The 21,409-nt window shown below is 49.2% G+C and overlaps 1 long non-coding RNA gene across 1 annotated transcript in view; it reads left to right on the top strand.

The window, feature by feature from the left end:
- Nucleotides 1-856: 856 nt before the first annotated feature.
- The window catches only part of LOC132525406 (uncharacterized), a 95,268-nt gene continuing 74,715 nt past the window's right edge, over nucleotides 857-21,409 (top strand). The window contains exon 1 of the long non-coding RNA XR_009542230.1: nucleotides 857-1,301. This is a non-coding gene — a long non-coding RNA (uncharacterized LOC132525406). The remainder of the gene's footprint in view (nucleotides 1,302-21,409) is intronic.

Here is a 21,409-nt window from a genome sequence, read left to right as displayed (position 1 = left end):
GTTTTGTAAAGTACCACACAGTGCTAATCCTGCTGCTGCTAAAACTGAAAAGTGTTTAAAAGCCTATGAAATAAGGAGGTTCATCTCAACTACCCCCAGTTTTTAAGTTATAGATGATTTTCATTATCAATTTAAAATCACAGTAATAACAATAGCTTAACATTTAAAAACAATTTTATTTATTTATTTTTAGCTGCATTGGGTCTTTGTTGCTGTGAGCGGGCTTTCTCTCTAGTTGCGGCGAGTGGGGGCTACTCTTCCATGTGGCGCACGGGCTTCTCATTGCAGTGGCTTCTCTTGTTGCAGAGCACGTGCTCTAGGTGCGCGGGCTTCAGTAGCTGTGGCTCGTAGGCTCAGTAGTTGTGGCTTGCGGGCTCTAGAGCACAGGCTCTGTAGTTGTGGTGCACGGGCTTAGTTGCTCTGTGGCATGTGGGATCTTCCCGGACTAGGGCTCGAACCCGTGTCCCCTGCATTGACAGGCAGATTCTTAACCACTGTGCCACCAGGGAAGCCCTTCAATAGCTTAACAGTTAGTGACCTTTTTGTGCCTGTGAGTATTAGCTATTATTATTATTGCAATAGGAATATATACACATGTACATAATCTTTCCATTTCTCCATATTAATTAAATGATCATTAGGACAATATTGAAATAAATGTTACAAATATTCAAATATGCTTCAAGAAATTCTCAACAAAATGTCCCCCCGCCAAGTGCTTCTGTGACCCCTGGCTCTCAAGGGCCTCGGTGGATGGAGCCTGTGGTTGTCAGGTTTCCCTGCTAGGTCAGGAGCTAACCCCTGGCCTAGCAAGATACTCCACGTGCTGTGAATTTGTCCCTTTTTCCTAGGAGCGGAACCAGCAGGCCTCTTTTCCTTGCCTTTTGGGACCAGAAAGCAGTGAACCAGGATGGGACATGCCTCTTCAGAGCCAGACACACACAGGTGTCTTAAAGAGGAACATGCATCTCTGAGTCTGTCATCAAAATTTTTATTCCAAGTCTGCATGACATGAGGATTGTTGGATTTCTGTCCTTTCGGTGTTTATGGAGGACACAAAAAAGAATTACTATGAGTAAATAAACAGAGAAGATTAAAGGCCTTTCTCTATGGGGGCACCGTTTATGAGGCAGCAAGCCAGGAGACTTGTTTCTGGGATTTTGTGATGCTGCTGCAGCCGTGAACCACATCCCATTTCTGAGTTGTTGCAGTTGGAGCTCCTCAGCTTCTGAGTCTTCGCATCCAGAGGCTCTGATCTCAGCCCATGTGTATGTTCTGGGAGTGTCCCTGCCAGCACACAGGTGAGTATGGATGTGCGTTTCTCCCTGTAAATGTGGGTCTGTGTGTCTAAGGTGAGTGTGTGCACCATCTGTGCATGGGGGTGTGTATAGAGAATGTGTATTGGGGTGACTGTGAATCTTTCTAGGGGTGCAGATCGTATATTATGGATGAATGTGCATTTGTATGCAGGGGTCTGTGTTTTTCAGTGTGAAAATGGGGCAAGGTGTAAAACCTTGGGTGTATTTGGTGTGAACAGGTGTCTGAGTTTGGGAGCATGGGTCTCTGTGTTCACAATGGAGTGTGGATGTGCATTTCTCAGCACGTGCCTCTGCCTGAGTGGGTGGGTGAGAGAGGGTCGTGGGTGAGTGGACACATGTGCACTGCTCATGTGTAGCTCTGCAGACAGGTTCCTGCAGACTCCATATGCCCAGCTCCTGTGGCTCCTCCTGGCTTGGTTGCTGCCTCCAGTCCCTTGTGGTTCTGCCTTGCTGGTCCACAGAGAGATCAACACCCTTCAAACCAGCTGCCTCGTTGGCTGTGGCTCACTCGGTTGGTCTCCCAATGCGTGCAGTTGCCATGGAAACCAAAGTAGATCTGTTTCTGTCTGCCACCAGGTCCCTGGGCTAGGGCAGCTGTGGGCCAAAGCCACGGTGGTGAGGGCTGGCTGGGAGGAAGCGAGGAGGGCTCTGGGGGACCCTCTGAGCCAGCTTCTCTTAACATCCTCTTGGAGCCTCTTTTCTGCCTCCAAACACAAGGACAGGTCCCTGCTGTCAGACAACTGGGATCAAAACAGCCCTGTAAGACAAGGGCCTGAGCAGTTGACTTTTTCACACACATACAAAATCCTTTCCTGAAAAAAAAAAATTCCACATTACTATGCATGTCATTTGTATACCATTAATTCAGTGCCTAAAATAAAGTGGCTTTCAGGAGAGAGCTGGTGCTATCTGATAGGAGAACTCTGTACATGCTTTTGTGGCCTGACTTTATAATAGGCATCTGCTCAGACTTCGCTGCATTGGGAGAACTTGAACATAACAGTGTTAAGCATTGAAGAGATCACAGATCCTGTTTAGTTTTGAAAAACTGAGTAGCAAGCACAAACCTAGCTGTGTAAGCAAAGGGCGATACATTGTTAGGGAGACGCATAAAAGTGGCACAGCCATAACGCAAAGCTAGGGAATGATTAATAGGAGAGTTAGGATAGTGGTTAACTCCAGTGGTTAATGGGGAGGGTCACAGGAGAGGGGGCTGGGGAAATGGGGGATTCTAAGGCACTAATAACATTGTATGTCTTAACCCAGGTAGTGGAGACTCAGGTGATTGTTACTCTTTTCACAGCACATACATACTTAGACTGTTCTGTATGTGCGATGCCTGCAATAACAAATCACCCATGCTGAGCCTGTGGCCCTGGCTTGATCCGAGTAGGTGGTAAGAGGCAGTATGGGGTCAGGGGAGGAGGACAGGGTAGGAATCATGCTTTTATGGTTGGGTTCTGGAACTGGATCTAGCACTGACCAGCCGGTATGTGACCTCGAGGAAGCCTCTCAACTTCTCCCAGCTGCAGTTTCCTTGTCTGTAACATAATGATGAATGCATTGGACTTATTCAAGTAAAAATTAGTTTTGAGCTTTCTTTTTGTGGGGCACTGTGCTAGGAAACAAAGTCATGTACAGATGTCACGGGAGCACATGATGGAGTGAGGTGAGCGCACTGGAAGGGGCTCGATGATGATGATGACAGGAGAGGCTCTGGGGGGACAGAGCTGGGAGAGAGACGGCAGTGGAGGAGGTGAGTTTTGAATTGGGTCTTAAATGATGGGCCAGATTTCAAGTGGCTGAGACAGGGAAGGAGGAAATGAGGAAGGGGAGGCTCAGTGTCATCAAGGGGGAGAGGTACTTGGAGAAAAGCGCAGACCTGTGCGGCTGGAGTGCCAGAACTTGGAGGATGGCCGTGGGTGGTATTTACAATGAGAAACTCCCCTGACTGGGCTGGAGAGGAAGACAACTGGCCCACCTGGGGGAAGGGGTAGGGGAGAGGGAGCGGGAAGGTCAAGTGCTGTTGCCTGTCCCCCTGTCCTGGATGCAGGTGACCACTTGGTCCCCAGGACCCTGATGCTCAAGACTGTGGGTCCCTGGAGACAATCTGGACACCCTCACCCCCGGGCCTCTGCATTGGCCAGACTGTGAGAAAAGACCCTTCCCTCAGATGAAGGCCTTTGGCCCCTGGGCACACGAGGCCTCCACACCCCATACATATCCAGACAAGCCTCACGCAAGCCAGCTGCCGGGATGGGTGTGTGTGGCAGCAACACTCTTTGGAAAGTTCCCAGGGACAGGACAGCACTGGCCAGGATGTCTTGGACAGCCATCAGGTTGGCCTCACCCTGCCCTGCCCAGCACCCACACTGGCCTGTTCCCTGTAATTCTGAGCGCGTGGTAATAAGGGAAGGAGGCCTGGATTAGGGACCAGAGAAGCTGGGTCCACATCCTGGCTCCATCTCTTCGGCGGAGGGACAAGTCTCCAGCCTTCTCTGATGGGTCTGAGGTGTCCTTGTCTCCAAAGTGAGGAGTGGACCAGTAATCACACAGGAACTTTCCATGTAGGACAGTTTTCCCCTTCCAGGGGGGAATGACTTGCTTATCTCCGACCCTCACTTGCTGGGCATCATTTTCAGGAAACCATGCCGCTTTGTCTTGGTGAAGATGGTATCTTTCATTGTTGAAGTGAGTAAAGTGTTTTTGATGTTGCCCGAGTATAGCGTCAGGGCCCCAGAACACCTTCTCCCTGGGGGATGCCTGAATGATGACTTGCTGGAGTGCCCCCTGGGGAAGCAAGGTCACTTGTGTTAGATTGTTCTGGGTGCACAGCACCTGGTAGGCAGATGAGCTGTGTGAGCAAGCTGGGAACTGCAGGCCGCCGGAGGTGGGGGCCAGGAAAACCAAACAAGAGGGTTTTCCCCTGACTGTCTGCTGCTGAGAATCCAGCGTTGGAGATGGGAGGTCCCCATTCAGGGACCACTCACCCCAGCCAAGGTGGTGTCCACCGCACGGACCATGACAACTCCTAGGGAGGGAGTCTGATGCCCGTCATTTATGTACCCACTGAACACGTGGTAGGTGCTCAGTATTTATTGAACGAATGTCTTTGGGGCAAATTCAGTGTCACTGATATTCTTGAATTTGATGATTGGTGAAGATAGGAGGAGGTAGCCTGGTGGTGTCAGGGGTCCACCATCACTACTCTTAGTGGCAGAGAGCATGGATTTTGGAAACAGTTAAGGGTCTGAGTCCTGGCTCTTATATTTACTTGCTGTTTGACCTTGGGCTTCTGTTATCCTCAGTTTCTTCATCTCCAAACTGGGTGCCTTTAGTACCTGTGCACAGCACATGAGGATCAGATGAGATGAGTCGTGTAGAGGGCTCAGCAAATGCCAGTTACTGCTCAGTCCACAGTAGATGGTGGCATGTGCGGTGTGGTCACTGGGGTGAGAGGGGTGCAGTGTGGAGTGGAAGTGGCAGAGGAGGGAGTCTGGCAGGAAGGCAGGTGGGTTCTTGGCGAGGCTTGTTTGTCAGTCAGGTGGAGGGCAGCGGGCGGTCATCAGGTCAGTGCTGTGTGTGAGAAAAACAAGCTTGGGTGAAGGGGAGAGCCATGCTTAGCATCAGGCAGGGTGTTCAGTTGGCCCGTTCATCCCTTCGTGCACTCATTCACTCAGCGAAGGTGCGCTAATCATGTAATCATCCACGTTGTTCCGAGCACGATTCTAGGTACCAGGGATACAGCAGTAGCGTAGGGACTTACTCTGGTGAAATCCCGTGGAATACTTTTATCATTCAACAAATGTGTTTGGGGCATGTGTCCATTGCATGATTTTGTGTTTATCTGCCTTGTGCTTTCTAGTAAGTCTTTTTCAGAATGTTCTAACTTCACCTGGGCAGACTATGAAGAAAAGGGAAAAATCTGTCCATGGTTAGATCAGAAGAGATGGGGGTGTGGGGACAGGTCACGTCATGAGACTAGGGGGGAGTGGTATCGCAGGTGGTCCAGCCCCTCTGGAAGGCCTGGAGGGAGGGGGTTCCTAGCTTGATGCTGATGGGAAATTCAGGCCAGGAATTCAGCCGCGTAGCAGATCCCTCTCCTCCCTGTTCCTGCTCCAGCTGTCTGGGACCCTGCATCTCATGGCTGACATGGCTGTGCCTGGCTGACTCCAGATTTTACCCAGTTCTTGACCATCACTGGCCTCCCCCGCAGCCTATGGCTCCTGAGCCTCCCCCCTAAACTTACCTTACCCCGAAAAGAGCAGCAGCATCAGGACCAGAAAGAACCACACGCAGCCCCTTGGAAATAGCCCCTCTCTCAAGGATCAAGATTAGTCAAGGCGAGTAGAATTGGCAGTTATGACGATATGGTCCAGTGTGGTGTTCTGGTAAATTCTTGGTTCCTGTCTACAAGGATGCTTTGATGAGTGGCTTAGGAGATCCCTCCAAGTTGTGGCATATCCACAGGGCCTTGTCAGTAACCCTGAGAGCAACACCCCGTCCTGGAGATGCTGTATTAGTCAGGGTTCTCCAGAGAGACAGACCAATAGGATATGGAGATTTGTCCATTTATTTATTATATTTATTGGCTTGTGCAGTTATAGAGGCCAGGAAGTCCCACGATCTGCCGCAAGCAAGCTGGAGAACCAGGAGGGCCAGTGCTGTAATTCAGTCCAAGCCAGGAGGTCAGAGAATTAGGAAGCTGATGGTGTAAATCCCAGCCTGAGTCTGAAGGCCCTAGAACCAGGAGCTCTGGTGGATGTCCCAGCTCAAGAGGAGAGCAAATTCACCCTTCCTCTACCTCTTTGTTCTGTTCAGGCCCTCAACAGATTGGTTGAAGCCCACCCGCATTGGTGGGGGCGACCTTCTTTACTTAGTCTACTGATTCAAACACTAATCTCTTCCGGAGACACCCTAATAGACACACCAGAAACAATGTTTTGCCATCTGGGCATCCCTTAGCCCCATCAAGTTGATGTATGAAATTAACCCTCACGCATGCTCAGCCCCTCTTCCAACCTGGCCGACAGCCTAGTTGCTAGAACTCACTTTATTCACTCTTCCATCTGGGCCTTTGCTCCAATACCTTCCCCTGTTCTCAGTTTAGCAGATTCCTACCTGCCTAAGCACTGTGTCAGAAAGAACACAGCCTCTGCAGTGGATGAATCCACATACAAATCTCAGCTCTGCCCTTTTCTTTCTTTTTTTTTTTTTTCGTGGTACGCGGGCCTCTCCCTATCACGGCCTCTCCTGTTGTGGAGCACAGGCTCTGGACGCGCAGGCTCAGCGGCCATGGCTCATGGGCCCAGCCGCTCCGCGGCATGTGGGATCTTCCCGGACCGGGGCACGAACCCGCGTCCCCTGCATCGGCAGGCGGACTCTCAACCACTGCGCCACCAGGGAAGCCCTCAGCTCTGCCCTTTTCTGTATGAGCTTGGGTGAGTCACGTAAGCCCTGGCCTCTGCTTCTTCCTAGGTGAGAGGAATCTTGCAGGAGGATGTAAGGATCATAGGAGATGTGGGTAGCGCCCCTGGCACCTGGCAAAGCACTCAGCAGATGGCTGGATTCAGAGGCTTTGTTTCCTTTTTGGAAAAAGACTGGATGTGCCGACCTTATTTTAAATGTAGCTACTAAAAAGTCCACCTCCTCCATGAAGTCTCCCAGGCCACCCCCCAAACATCGTCTTTAGCCCTGTGCTGCTCCTAGGCCCCAGGCCCTTGGTGATGTCATCGGGAGGCCAACTCTATTGTATGTTTTAGGGCAGGAGGGAGGGGAGTGTCTTGTCACCTTTACTCCCAGTCATGGAGCACTTATAATACATGGAGAATGTTTGCTGACTTGTGGAGGGTGGGCAGGAGCTGCCTGGAGGAAAAAGAGCTGAGGGCTGGTCCCGTGGCCTAGGCAGCCAGGCTCTATCCAGGGGATGGTGAGGGGCCGGCAGCCCTCTTCCTCACTTGCCCCCCGCCCCATCTCCATTTAGGGGCTCCCACTCCCTCCTCCCTGACCTTGTTTCTTGTTGGCTCAGCCCTGTCCTGCTAACGAGCTGAGCCAGCCTCTCTTATGTGCTGACTCAGTCCTGTGGCTCCCGCTTCCTCTGCCCTTGTTTGAAAATGCCAAGTTAATTGCTCTGTAGCTTCAGGCTGCACTGGCAGGGGCATGGCCCCCCTCTCTTCTCCCCTTCCACATGCCCCAGCGGTCTCCAGCCCTGGGCCTGCCCTCTGTGGACAGGGCAGTGGGGTGGGTTGGGGAGAGGGGCAGAGGAGCAGAGAAGGGGATGGGCTATCACTGTCCATTAGGGAGAAATGGAGACGGGGAGGGGCTGGCACTCTTGGAGCCTGGTCCCCATATTTCCTGGCCCTTGGGATCTGGGAGATGCCAGCCACTGCCAGGATGGCCCTGGGAGGGAGAGTGAGAGGGGGGCTGTAAGCACTGGTGGGTGGCCTCTCAGATCTGTGTCAGAGCTGAGGGCCAGGAGGGCGTGCTGGGAGGGAGACCTTAGACCTCAAACAGGGAGGAAGGAAGGAATAGAAGGAAGGAAGGAAGGAGGAAAGGAATGAAGGAGTGGGGAGAGGAGGAAGGAGGCCAGTGGTGATTCTTGCACAGAGAAACTCTCACGTAATTCCTACAGGATGAGCTACAGATGCACCATCCAGGGTGGGAATCACAATGTTTAACAACGGTGTGGCACCAGCCCTTACTAACAAGGATGGATGCGGGGCCAGGTGCTGGGCAGGGTCCTGGAGGCCCCTGAACTGTGCCAGAAGTTAACCCTTTGGTTGCTGGGTCTTGGGGAGGTGGGGGAGGGGAAAGAGCAGGGTGTGGGTAGTGAGGTGTTTCAGTATTTTCACATGATGAGCTCCACAGCCTCTTGGTCTGTTTACTCTAATCTTTGTTTAGTGAGTAGGTACAAGCGGAGGGTGAATGCCAGCCTGGAGCTGACAGGGGGGAAGAGGAGGGAGCTGACCTCAGTGGGAAGTGGCAGAATGCAGACCTGGGTGACGGTGAGTCAGGCGCCCCGTGACAGTCTGAGGGGCAGGGGGGAAGATGCCCCATGAGGGCTTGCGGAACAGAGGATGGGTGAGGGCAGGGGCTGGGCAGACCTCCAGAGGCCCTGGGGGAGGCCTGGGATGATGCAAGCTAATTCATTTTTTTAAATTATTATGACAAAGACAGAGGAGGAAGGAAGAGAGGGGATTAGAGAGGAAGCTCTAACCACCCCCCGCAACCCCCGGGGAACGTGAAGGTGTAGATGGATGAAAGCCTTCTCTCTGGTGAGGATGTAGCTGCCTCTTGGGGCTGCGCACCGGGTTTCCAGGTGGGTTTTCTGGCATCGGCGTCCTTGAAGTGATCTGACTAAGGGGAACAGACCCTCCTTCTTCCTTTCCTTCCTTCTGTGGGAGCTTAGGGAGGTTGGGGTGTGTGTGGGGGGGTGTCGGGCCGGGAGGGGCTGGAGGAGAGTGGTGAGGAGAGCGAGGAGAGCCAGGTAGGGCCTGCCCTCTCAGCTTTGCTCTCCCCAAGAGCTGTTTCTGTTTGTCGTCTCCTCTCCAAAAGCGGAGACGTTTTCTGATCATCTTACAACTTCTCGAACCAGAGGCTTTCTGCAGACTGCACAGCAGGGAGAAAGAAAGGAGGGGAGGAGAGAAGGAACACATGAGAAACAGTGGGCTTCCCAAGTAGGGGGACATCTGCTCTGGATTCCAGATCCAAAATGCACCCGGCGTTAGCGTTAGGGACCCGGGGGACCCATGGACGGGCCAGTTTCAGTGCTTCTTAGGGCCCTGGCGGGAGTCCAGCTGGGGCAGGCCACTTCCCCTCCCCACCACCGGGCACTTTGGGGCCTGGTCACGTGCTTCTCTTCTCTTCCCTCCGTGGGTCTCCAGCCAGTCCGCCGGCTTGATGAATTAGCCCCATAGATATTCCGTAGGGAAAGCAAGCACATATCATACATATCTTTGACAAGTTATTATTCTCCCTTATCAGGATTCGGGTGCATCCTGCACCCGCCATTACTCACACCGCACCCCCGCCCTCCTGGGCCCTGGCGCCAAGCCTGCTACTCGGCAGCGCCCGGCCGTGTGCCCTGCCTGGCGTCTGGGTAGTGGTGTGTGGGAGTGTGTGTCTGCGAGTGTGTGTGGAGAGCTCCGACCCGTCCTCCAGGCCGGGACCAGAGCAGGAGCCATCCTGGCCCCCTTTAGGCCCAGTTGACTGGACATCCTTCCCCAGGCAGGGGCTGGGCCCGACGGACCTGGTGGCATTCTTTGGTTCTCTCGCAGAAGCCAGGAGCAGGGGTTTTGTCCCAAGGAATGTTCTGGTTTGGGCCTCATCCATGTCTGCGTGGTCAGGCTGCGGGGGGTGGGTCTCCACCCTGTCCCCCACCCCCGTTTCCCTCTGCTGCTGGGCCTGCCCCTGGTTGCGGGCAGAACTGACTGCTGGGCCACCTCCTCTCATCCCAAGGCTTCGTGGAGCCCAAAGGGGCCCCTCAGGGCCGACTCCCTCACCCGCACCTCCCCCCCCCCCCCCGCAGGTGGCTGAGGCCCAGTGGCTGGAGGCCTGGGGGGCAGCCCTGATGAATGAGATGTAAGTGAATAGTATGCTCTTAGCCTGGCCACCGGGCCCCCGATTTGTCATCTTCCACCCCAAGCATTCCCATTTCCCCAGAGGCAGGCTCCATCTTAACAAGTCCTCTATGTGGGAATCTAAATGGCGCCTTTGGAATTGCCGCTGGTGCACTCAGGCCTTGGGGTGGGGTGGGAGGTACCCTTGGGCTGGCTGGTGGGGGCTGGCACCCGGGGAGTCCGCGGGTCCCTGCTGGGCTGGGGGTGACTCTGGGACTCCCAGTGCACCCTCCCCTCAGCTGTCGGGAGCTGTAAGGCCCAGCCCTCCACCAGCTCAGCAGGGAGCGGAGACCTGAGGGCCAGCCCTTCCCCCTTGAGGGCCAGCCCTTCCCCCGCAGGAGTCTTCTGTGCCCTCGGTGTCTGCTTCTCCAGCTCACGCTGCACACTCCTGGGACCCTCCCCTTGCCTCCTTTGGGGCCACTGCCCAGCCCCTCAGTGCGCACTGGGTCATGGAGCGGGTGGGAGTGGAGCCTCCCGTGCAGGTGCCCACGGCTGTGTCCTCCCGTGGGCTTGGTGTAGCAGACTGAGCAGGCTTCTGTGCCCAGGCTGTGGCCCAGGGGTCTCTGTTCCAGAGACATACATGGCTCAAGCCTACCCTCAGGGGCTCCCAGTCTAGTGGAGGAGGGCTGGGGGAAGGGAAGACTGATGTCCTGATAAGTATTCTGGGCCTGCTGCTGAGAGGTACCTTGTACCCCTCTGGAGATAACTGGCAGCTAAGGGGAGGGTGGGGGGAGGGAGGGCTCAGAGCAGGCTTCCCGGAGCGGGGAGTGCTGGGACGGGCAGGATTTAGGTGAGCAAGGAGAGGAGTGGGTGAGTGGGTCCCTGTCATTGCTCCGGGGCCAGAATCCTCCCTCCAGGGGTGCCCCCTCCTGACTTCTAATGCCCCTATCAGCTAGGGAGGGATGGGAGGCAGATGAGGTGAAGCGGGTGAGTGGGAGTCTGATGTTGTTTGGCCTCTTGGGGCCGCATCGTCTAGGCCTCCAAGCTTCAGTACCTGGTAGAATCTCAGGGGTGTAGTGCTGCCACACTGGGTGTGCAGGTTCCCCTTTTGACTGGGGCTCAGGGCTCTGCACCCGGCCTGGGAAAGTGTGGATGTGTCGGTTGCAGTTAGTCTCAGCGCCACTAGAGGGAAGTCCCAGCCCATGTTTCCCTCTTTCCAGAAAGCTAAGGGCCCAGGTAGGGATGGGAATTGGGGGTGGCGGGGTGCCAGTGCTTGTGTCCAGGCTGGGGTTCCTCGTGCTGGGAATGAGGGTGCCTGTTCTGCTGCCTCTCTGGGTTAGGGCCTACTACTGCCTGAGCTCCTCAGTGCTGAGTTAGGGAACAAAAAAATCTCTGGAAATTTTGAAGAAATGAGAAAAAGGTATTTTGTTTAAATGTTTTAATATGATACTTATTTTAGTACCTTTTACAAAAATGGGTTATGAACATTAAAAGACTGTAGAATACCGTGCAGCTGGTGATCAGTGGCACGGTCCTTGATGCCAGCCTTCCTGGTTGGACTCCCAGCCCCACCACCTAATTGCTGAGTGACCTTGGGCAGGTTAAGTAACATCTCCAAGCCTCAGTTACGCCTTCTGTAAAATGGGGATTATAGTACCTACCTCGTAGGATTATTGGAAAGACGAACACTGTAAAGGTCACTTAGCACATGCCCATTATATAGTAAGTGTTCAAGCAAGCGCATCTCTTTCATTTTCATAACAAGCAATTACATTTGATTTAGATGGAAGAGTAAGGGTCCCAAATTTAAAGCAAAAACACTATTTTTCTTTCCGTTGATATTTAAAGAACTCCCCACTACCCAGTAAAGTAAAAGAGTTGGAAGAACCTCTCCCAGCCCTGACAATTTCTAGGCTTTGTGCGGAATGAGTGAGTGCTGATTCGCACCTTAATTTATATCTCACATTTCCTGAGGTGTGATTGCCTGCTGGGCACCCCCAGGCCCCCTCTGGGACGGAGTGCAGACACATGGGCCCCCATCCCCCTTGCCGCATAATTGGTTGCTGGCTCTGTGAGCCAGTGGTCCCTGGTCAAGAACCCGCCTTGGAACCCTCTAGCTGGTGCTTCTCCACCCCAGTCATACATGGGAATCACATTAGTTTGCTATAAAAGCTACCACTGCCTGAGCCCCACCCCCGAGGTTCTCATTCACTTGGTCTGGGGTGGGGCCCAGGCATCAGGGTGATTAAAGGCTACCTGGGTGATGCCACAGAGAATGCAGGTGGGAGGACCAGGTGAAAAAGGTGCCTCTAGCCCCCCAGCCCTATGGCCTCACAGAATTCTGTACAAGTTTAGAAAGAGACGTTTGGCTTGATGTAGGCAAGTCCTTCGGGATGTTAGTGAGGAAGCCTGGGTTCTAGTCCTGGCTTGGTGGTTAACTCTGTGCGGGCTTTTTGGTAAGCCCCCTGCCTCTGGGCCTCAGATTCCTCATCTGTCAAATGCGCTGAGTAGCACCCGTTGGGCCTAAGGAGTCATGTGATGTGAGGATTAGATACGGACATGAGAGTGAGCACGCTTGGAAGGAGTGAAACCAAGATGCGGTTTCTCTCACTTCACGTTCAGAGAAAGGGACTGTATTAGTTTCCTAGGGCTGCGGGAACACAGACCGGGTGGCTTAAACAACAGAAATGTGCCGTCTCACAGTTCTGGAGGCTGGAAGTCCGATATCAAGGTGTCAACGGGGTTGGCTCCTCTGAGGGCTGTGAGGGGGGGACCTGTTCCAGACCTACTGGCTTCGATGCCCTCTCATCCTGTCTTCACATCATCTTCAATCAGTGTGTGTCTGTCTTTCTGTCCTATGTCCCCCTTTTTTTTTTTTCGCGGTACGCGGGCCTCTCACCGCTGTGGCCTCTCCCGTTGCGGAGCGCAGGCTCCGGACGTGCAGGCTCAGCGGCCATGGCTCACAGGCCCAGCTGCTCCGCGGCATGTGGGATCTTCCCGGACCGGGGCACGAACCCGTGTCCCTTGCATTGGCAGGCGGACTCCCAACCACTGTGCCACCAGGGAAGCCCCCCATGTCCCCTTTTTATATGGATACCTGTGCTATTGGGTTATGGCCCATCCTAATGACCTCATTTTAACTTACCTCTTATCTCCAAATACTGTCACCTTCTGAGGTACTGGGGGCTGGAACTTCGACATAGCATTTTTAGGGGACACAGTTCAACACATAACAGGGAGTGAGCAAGTGCTTGAGGGCTTGATTCAGAAAATAGCAGCAAGAACAACACCCCAAAACCCTGGAAGGGGACAGAGGGGGGGCAGAGACCAGGCTCAACCTCCACCCCCAGGCAGCCCTCTGCACAGCTCCCTCCCTTTGCCGCTTCACCTGGGGCTGGTTTGCCTTCTAGGTTATGGGTGTGCGGGACAACACATGAGGGGGACAAAGTGTATGTGGTCCAGCTCTGGGGCCACCAGGCACACTGCAGTCCATGCAGGAGCTGCTTCCTGAGCACGGCTCTTACCCAGTGTGGAGGTCCTGAGGGGGGTGCCGGGCGGGGGGACAGGGGTCTTTTTGGTGGTACCTTTCAGTTACAGAGCAGGCAGTATGCTGCAGGCTTAGCCAGCTCCCCTCCTGTCTTGACACTTGCTGGGGAGATGGGGAGATCAGGAGTAGCAGGGAGAAAGGGCCTTGTGTAATACTCAGGCCAGGCGGGCCCAGAGCTTGCAACTGACAAACACAGGGCTGCCTCCCTTCCTCCCTCCCCTCCCTGTCTGCACCCAGGAATCTACCAGGCAGAGGGTGGGGCGGGGGGGGGTCATCTGTGGGGAGTGAGCCTGCTGTCGCCAGGTGTGCATCCGTATTTATCAGGGGTGAGTCCCTGGGAAGCAGCCGGATGCTGAGCACGCCGTTGGGCAAGGTGTCTGGGCCAGCTGCTCCGTTCGTGGCCAGCCGCTGGAAGGAGGGGATTCTGGAATGTCAGCCTGAATGGTGGTACCCTGATTTTGAAGTGTTTGCCAATTTCTGTGGTGTAAAGACTCCCACCGTGGTTGATTTCATGCTACCAAAATGAAGTCAAAACGGGCTCACAAATCTGAAAATTTAACATTATGGCCCAACCCCCTTGGTATGAAGAAGGAACTGAGGCCCAGAGGTGGAATAGCCTAAGGTCACATAGCACGTTGATCAGGGGCTCAGCTGGACTATGTTGCCACATTGTGTTGGAGTGTGTCTGTCTTCCTGGTGTCACCATTGAGAATGGGTCCTCTGTGACAGTGGGGCAGGGAGATGAGGGGTGGACTGGCCATCCAGAGGGGTAGCAGTGGAAGCTCTGCTTCCCAGCCTGTCCCAGTAGTAACACCTAACATCACAGGGCCCTTTGTAGTTTACCAAGTGCTTTCTTACCTGTTATTTTAAATTTAATTGCCACGGCAATTCAGGGGCTGCATATATTGTTATTACATTTTACAGATGAGGAAACTGAGGCTGAGAGTGATTGTATGATTTCTAGGTCACGTGACTACTAAGTGGCCATGCATTCACCCAAACCTAGGTCTTCTGAGACCAGTCCTAGTTCTTCCTACTCCCTAAGGTGCTGAGGCCATGACGCCTCTCCAGCGGTCTGACGACCCTCCGCCTGCAGGAAACCTAGAGCCCCTGTGCTGTCCACCCTGATATCAGCCTAGCACAGAGGTCCCTCGATTAGTGCCTGCTGTTGGGTGAGCTGACCCTTGGGCAATGGCCAGGGGGCTTACCTTTACCCTCTGCTGCTCCCTAAGGGTTGTGCCCTTGATGCCTGGGTGCTGGCCACTCTCATCCCACCTGGTTTCTTTTCACCCAGGACTGGGACCCCCAGCTCACCTCACCTCAGGTCTTCTCAGGGCTGTCCCCACCCCCTCAGCCTCTCCACCCCACACAGCCTCCCCAGACCTTTCTTCCAAGACCTTGCCTGGCACAGGTGAGGAAGGTGTTCATGTATGTGGTTTCACCATGGTTCCTTTCCTGGAACAAGTTCCCTTCTTGATCCAGGAAGTCTCAGCCCCATGCCCATCTGTATCCCTCAGGTTGGGCCCAGCATGTTTAAGGGAACTGCAGCTTGTTTGGGAGATAGGAAGACAGGCAGACAGACCAACAGAGGGAGGAAAAGAAAGAAAGGCACCAAGGAAGAAAGACATGAAGATACCATGTGTTAGGAAAACAGTAAAAAGCAGATAACCAGAGCAGATATGTGCTAGGCACTGTGCTAAGTCCTTACAATAACCCTCAGAGGTAAATACTATTTGATCCCCATCTGAGAGCTGAGGAAACGGAAGCGCAGGGAAATTAAGTATCTTGCCCAAGGTCACATAGCCAATGACTGTGAATCAAACCCCGTATGTCTATTCTTACCCATCAGACTACCAGGCATTCTGGTTAAGAAGAGGGAGCCCAGAGTGAGTGAGACAAGGAGAGTGAGAAGTGAGAGAGTGAGTGACAGAGGCTGGGTGTCCATACCAGCACCCTTATATACCTTGAGGGGGGCGTGCAGCTTGGGCTGCCACAGTCAAGAGGTAGTGCAATGTACCAAGGAGAAAGAGAACCTGATGAGGAGTCACGATAGCCTTTGTGGCCTTGGATGAGTCACCTCACCTCTCTCAGCTGCTCGACAGACAGCTGTGCACATGTTCCTCGAGCAGCCTGCACACAGCTTGCAGGAGCCAGGTTGGGCAAGAAGGACCCTGTTCTCCAAACACTGAGGATCTGTGCTATGATTGCTGCTTGTGACCACAGAGGTGCAGACAAAAAGACAGGTGGCCATATTTGTTACACCTCTCCTATTGTTGCAAGCCTTCTGGCTGAAGTGACTTACAGGGTATTTAAGGGGCTGCCACCTTTTTTCCCCTTAATTTTACTCTTTTTCCCCTTTTGGGAACCGGATATTAAAAACTAGAACATTCAGGGGCTTCCCTGGTGGCGCAGTGGTTGAGAGTCCACCTGCCAATGCAGGGGACACGGGTTCGTGCCCCGGTCCGGGAAGATCCCACATGCCGCGGAGCGGCTAGGCCCATGAGCCATGGCCGCTGAGCCTGCGCGTCCGGAGCCTGTGCTCCGCAACGGGAGAGACCACAACAGTGAGAGGCCCACATACCGCGCAAAAACAGAACAAAACAAAAAACTAGAACATTCAAAAACAACTTCATATGTGGGGATAATTAGAAAGTGATAGTGCCTGCCTATGTAAAGGCTGAGAAAAGACCTGAGAAGACTTTAAGTTTACATCTTAGGTGATCCTTGACACAGAGACAACCTACAACAATCAAACAAAACAATAACAAAAGCAGCAAACCCTAGGGTAAGGGGAGAATCTGATTTCCAGAGTTACAACATTATTAGATCTAAATGTCCAGTGTTTTAACAACAAAAAAATTCACAAGACATACAAAGAAACAAGAAAGTATGGCCCATCCAAAGGAAAAAAATAAATCAGAATAAGCTTCCCTGAAAAAGACCTGATGGCAGATATACTAGACAAAGAGTTTAAAACAACTGTCTGAAAGATGTTCAAGGAACTAAAGGAAGATGTGGAGAAAGTCAAGAAAACAATGTATGAAAAAAACAGAAATACCAATAAAGAGGTAAAAAACCTAAGGAGAAACCAAAAGTAAATTCTTGATTTGAAAAGTACAATAATTGAAATGAAAAATTCACTAGAGGGATTCAAAGGCAGATTTGAGCAGGAAGAAAAAGGAATCAGTGAACTTGAAGAGAGATCAATAGAAATTAACAAATTTGAGGAACAGAAAGAAAAAAGAGTAAAGAAAAGTGAACAGAGCCTAAGGGACCTGTGGGACATCATTAGGTGGACCAATGTAAGCACTGTGGGAGTCCCAGAAAGAGAAAAGAGAAGGAAAGGGACAGAGAGAATGAAGAAATGATGGCTGAAAAGTCCCCAATTTGATAAAATACATAAATATAAACATCCAAGAAGCTCAACAAACCCCAAATAAGACCCACACTGAGACATTTTATAATCAAAAGCCAAGCTTTCAAAAGCCAAAGACAGGGAATCTAGAAAGCAGCAAGAGAGAAGCAAATTGTTTCATACAAGGAATCTTTAATAAGATTATCAGCAGATTTCTCATAAGAAACTTTGGAGGCTAGAAACGTGAACCAAAACTAGATAACCACATGCAGAAGAATAAAGTTGGACTCCTATCTTACATCATTCACAAAAATTAACTCTAAATGGATTAAAGACTTAAACATAAGACCTGAAATCATAAAACTCCTATAAGAAAATGAAAAAAGCTCCTTGACATTAGTCTGGACAATGATTTTTTTGGATATGACACCAAAGGTACAAGCCACAATAGCAAAAATTAATAAGTGGGACTGCATCAAACTAAAAAGTTTCTCCACAGCAAAATAAACAGTCAACAAAATGAAAAGGCAATCTATGGAATGAGAGAGAATATTTGCAAATCATATATCAGATAAGAGGGTTAATATCCAAAATATATAAAGAACTGATACAACTCAATAGCAAAAGCACAAACAATCCAACTAAAAAAAAAGGATGGAGGAACTGAACAAACATTTTTCCAAAGAAGATATACAAATGGCCAATAGGTGCATGAAAAGATGCTCAACAATCATCAGGGAATGCAAATCAACACTACAATGAGATTACACCTTGCACCTGTTAGAATAGGTATCATCAAAAAGACCAGATATAACAAGTGTTGGTGAAGATATGGGGGAAGGGGAATCCTTGTGCACTGTTGCTGGAAATGTAAATTGGTACAGCTACTATAGAAAACAGTACAGAAGTTCCTCAACAAATTAAAAATAGAACTACCGTATGATCTAGCATTTCCACTTCTGGGTGTATACCCAGAAGAATTGAAAGCAGAGTCTTGAAGAAATAACTGCACTCCCATGTTTATTACAGCATTATTTGAAATACCATGATATAGAAACAATGTAAGTGTTTATCAGTGGGTGAATGGATAAGAAAAATGTGAGATATATACATGTGTGCGTGTATATATATCTACACACGCACACATATGTATATATTGGAGATGGATGGTGCTGCTGGTTGCACATTATGAATGTATTTAATATCACTAAATTATACACTTAAAATGGTTAAGATGGTAAGTTTTAGGTTATGTGTATTTTATCACAATAAAACATTGAAAAAGAATGATACGATCACACAGTTGTTCATCCAATAAAATATAGTGAGCATCTACTGTCTTTCAGCTACTGAGAATAAAAGTAAGCAAGACAAACACCATTTGAGTTCCTTTTGGGGCTTCCAATCTAGAGGGTGATACAGGTCAATACAATAGAGAGGGATAAATACTAAGTCCAGGAAGTGATGGTAATCAAAGGAGGAGTACTCGACCCAGTTTAGGTTGTCAGGGAAGGCTTCCTGGAGGAAGTGGCACTGAAGCTGAGACAGGACAATAAGTAAGAGTTGGTTATGCTAAAGTTTGGATTATGGAAGAGGGAGGGTATTACAGGAGACAGCATGGAGGGACTGAAAGTAGTTGGATTCACCTGTATAAAGAAGTTCTTTTATTTGCCTAAAACATGCCTTGATCTAATTTTAAAGGTGTCCTCGAGCTCTAGGAGTTAGATTTTGTGTCCTAAGAACTCTTTGCCTAACCCAAGGTAATAAATATATTCTTCTAGAACTTTATATTTTTAGGTCTACATTTAGGTCCATGATTCATTTCAAATTAACTTTTGTTTAAGGTATAAGATATGTGTTGAGACTCTCTCTCACAATCTCTCTTACAATCAATCTAACATGGCACTATCTAACACGAAGCCTATTTTATGATAAAGTGTTGGGTATCGCTTGTAATTTATTGAATTCTGTACCAAAAGTGAGAAACAGACTGGTTGTATGGGTACAAAATGGTAGTAAGTGTATTGGTTGTTTACCTCATGATTGCATGGCTGACTGGGAGCTTAGGCTTGCTGTTGTTGCCCAGCATCACAAGAGAGTATCATACTGTATATCACCAGTCCAGGAAAAGATCAGACTGCAAAATTTGAAGCATGGTTTCTCCTGAATGCATATCACTTACATACCATCCTGAATTTGAAATATCTTAAGTTGAATTATCATATGTTGGGGACTGTCTGTATTATTTTTGTTGTTGGTTTATTAATATGGTGAATTATACTGATAGATCTCTATTAGTTTTTGTTTCATATATTTTGATGTCCTATTATTAGGGGCCCACACATTTAGGATTGCTATGTTCTCTTGAGTAATTGACTTCTTTATCATTATGAAATGTCCCTGTATCCTGGTAATAGTCCTTGCTCTACAGACAACTCTGTCTGATATTAATAGAGCCACTTCAGCTTTCTTTTGAATAGTGTATACATGCTATATCTTTTTCCATTTTTTTACTTTAATCTAGCTGTGTCTTTGTGTTTCAAGTGTTGGGTTTTACTTTTTAATCCAGCTTGATGATCTCTATATTTTAATTTGGGTGTTTAGATGATTTACGTTTAATGTTATTATCAACACAGCTGGGTTTAAATCTACCTCCATGCTATTTGTTTTGTTTTTCATATCTGTTATTTGTTACTACCTTCCTGTCTTCTTTTGGATTGAGTTTTAAAAAGTATAATTCATTTAATCTGCACTATTGAAAACCACTGCTTTAAATAACTGTACTATCTCCTCTCTCATGAAACCCTTCAAACAGAGCTCCAGGGGATGGAGTAGGTTGCCTGGGGATATGATGCGGGGAAACAATGCCTTAAAAATAGGTCTCACATCTTGAGATAAATAACTACTTTCTAGATCCAAAATCCTGGTACAATTTATAAGGGTCTTTCCTGCGGCTTCCTCTTTTCTCAGGCATCTCACCACCTCAGCTTCTGGGACTCTTCAGGATAGCATAAACTGTGCCGTCAATCAAAGTCAGAGAAAGAGACCTAAATGTAAAATTCCTAGAACTCCTGGACCCTTCCCTCCATTCTGAGAGACAGAGCTCTTACACAGTGATTGCCAAGGCAATGGGCCCTAGCACAATGAAAATCCCCATCCTCTTGAATAATCACTCATTGCTGGAGAATTGAGAGACACTGGTTACTTTTCTAACTACTTTAACCCCTGGAAGTGGACTGGGCCAGTACAGTCTTGTAGGATCTCTGTATTTTTACCATACAATATCCATAACTGATATATTATAAAAATAAGGTCTTTAAAGCAGTACAGGTACAATTTTATATAGTGAGTTTTTTATTGTGGAGATATTCAAATCGGAGTTAGACAACTATAATACTTAGCAGGGAATGTTGCATAGTTTTCAATAATCGATGGGACCATAGGCTGCTCTAGTGGTTCCTAAATTTGCCTGTGCATCAGAATTACCTAGAGTTGTGGGATTCTTTTTTCGCTTTAATTTTAATTTTCTTGAAGGCAATATATGCCTATAGTTTACAAAGTCAAATAATACCAGAAGGTTTATAATAAAATATAGTGGTTTCCTGTCCAATCCCTCTCTACTCTCTCCAGTCTTCCTCCCCAGAGGCAACCTCCATTTTAACTCTTTCCCCTCTTTCTCCTAGTGTGTGTGTGTGTGTGTGTGTGCGCGCGCGTGTGTGTGGTGTGTGTATATAGATATCCATTGACTTTTATTTATGATAGTTAAGGGTTTACTTAACTCCCCAGTATCACTATATTGCAATTTTAAATATACCAACGTTTAATATTTACATTGTTATGCCTATGCAACTATTCACAACTGAATATATATTGTGGTATACTTTGTTTCCTTTTCATTTCTCCTGAAGTTGCCTTGATTTTTAATTTGCTTAGTTTTATGTTTACTCATTGCTAATTCTTCTACCCTCCTTATAGCCTCTCAGTATGGTTACCACAAAGCCAGTCTCATCAGGCAATCTACTACTTCCATTTAAAAAAATTAGAAACATCCCTTCTGAAGACCTTTATTTTCCTTCTTCTTGGTTTGACGACTCTCAAGGCTTGCTGCACTCCAGTCATCCTGGGTGTTTCTTTTGCTGCCATTCTTGGTTTTACTTGCCTCTTTCCTGGGTTGGATTCATTGTTTCCAAATCTCATGTCTTTTCCATCTTGCTTTTCTTCTTTGTTTTGAGAAAGTACATCCTCCAGTAATTGCATCACATTGATGGTGCAAATGCAAAGGTATGGTGAGGACATTCCTATCTCTTGATTCATACCGATCCAATCTGGACTGGTTATCCTCTGTGTGTAGTGAATACTTGTTATTCTAGGATCTCTTTTGTCTTCACCCAGGAGATTCCCTTTGCTTTGTCTATGCCTTCCCCTTTTTTGGCTTACTCTATTGTTTTGCTCTGTAGCCTTATGAAAAAGTATAGCAGAGAGATAAACTTTTTGAGATTTTACAAAACTGAACATTCTAATTATTCTGTTTCATATCAGATGACATCTTAGCTGGGTATAGAATTTATAATAATAGCCTTTAATGTCATTTGCCAATACTTCTAGTTCTTCCTTTTCTGGGCTCATGACA

Source organism: Lagenorhynchus albirostris, chromosome 9, assembly GCF_949774975.1.
Source record: "Lagenorhynchus albirostris chromosome 9, mLagAlb1.1, whole genome shotgun sequence".
Lineage (NCBI taxonomy): Eukaryota > Metazoa > Chordata > Mammalia > Artiodactyla > Delphinidae > Lagenorhynchus > Lagenorhynchus albirostris.
Note: the sequence above shows the minus strand (reverse complement) of the source record. Positions and strands in the feature narration are given on the sequence as shown.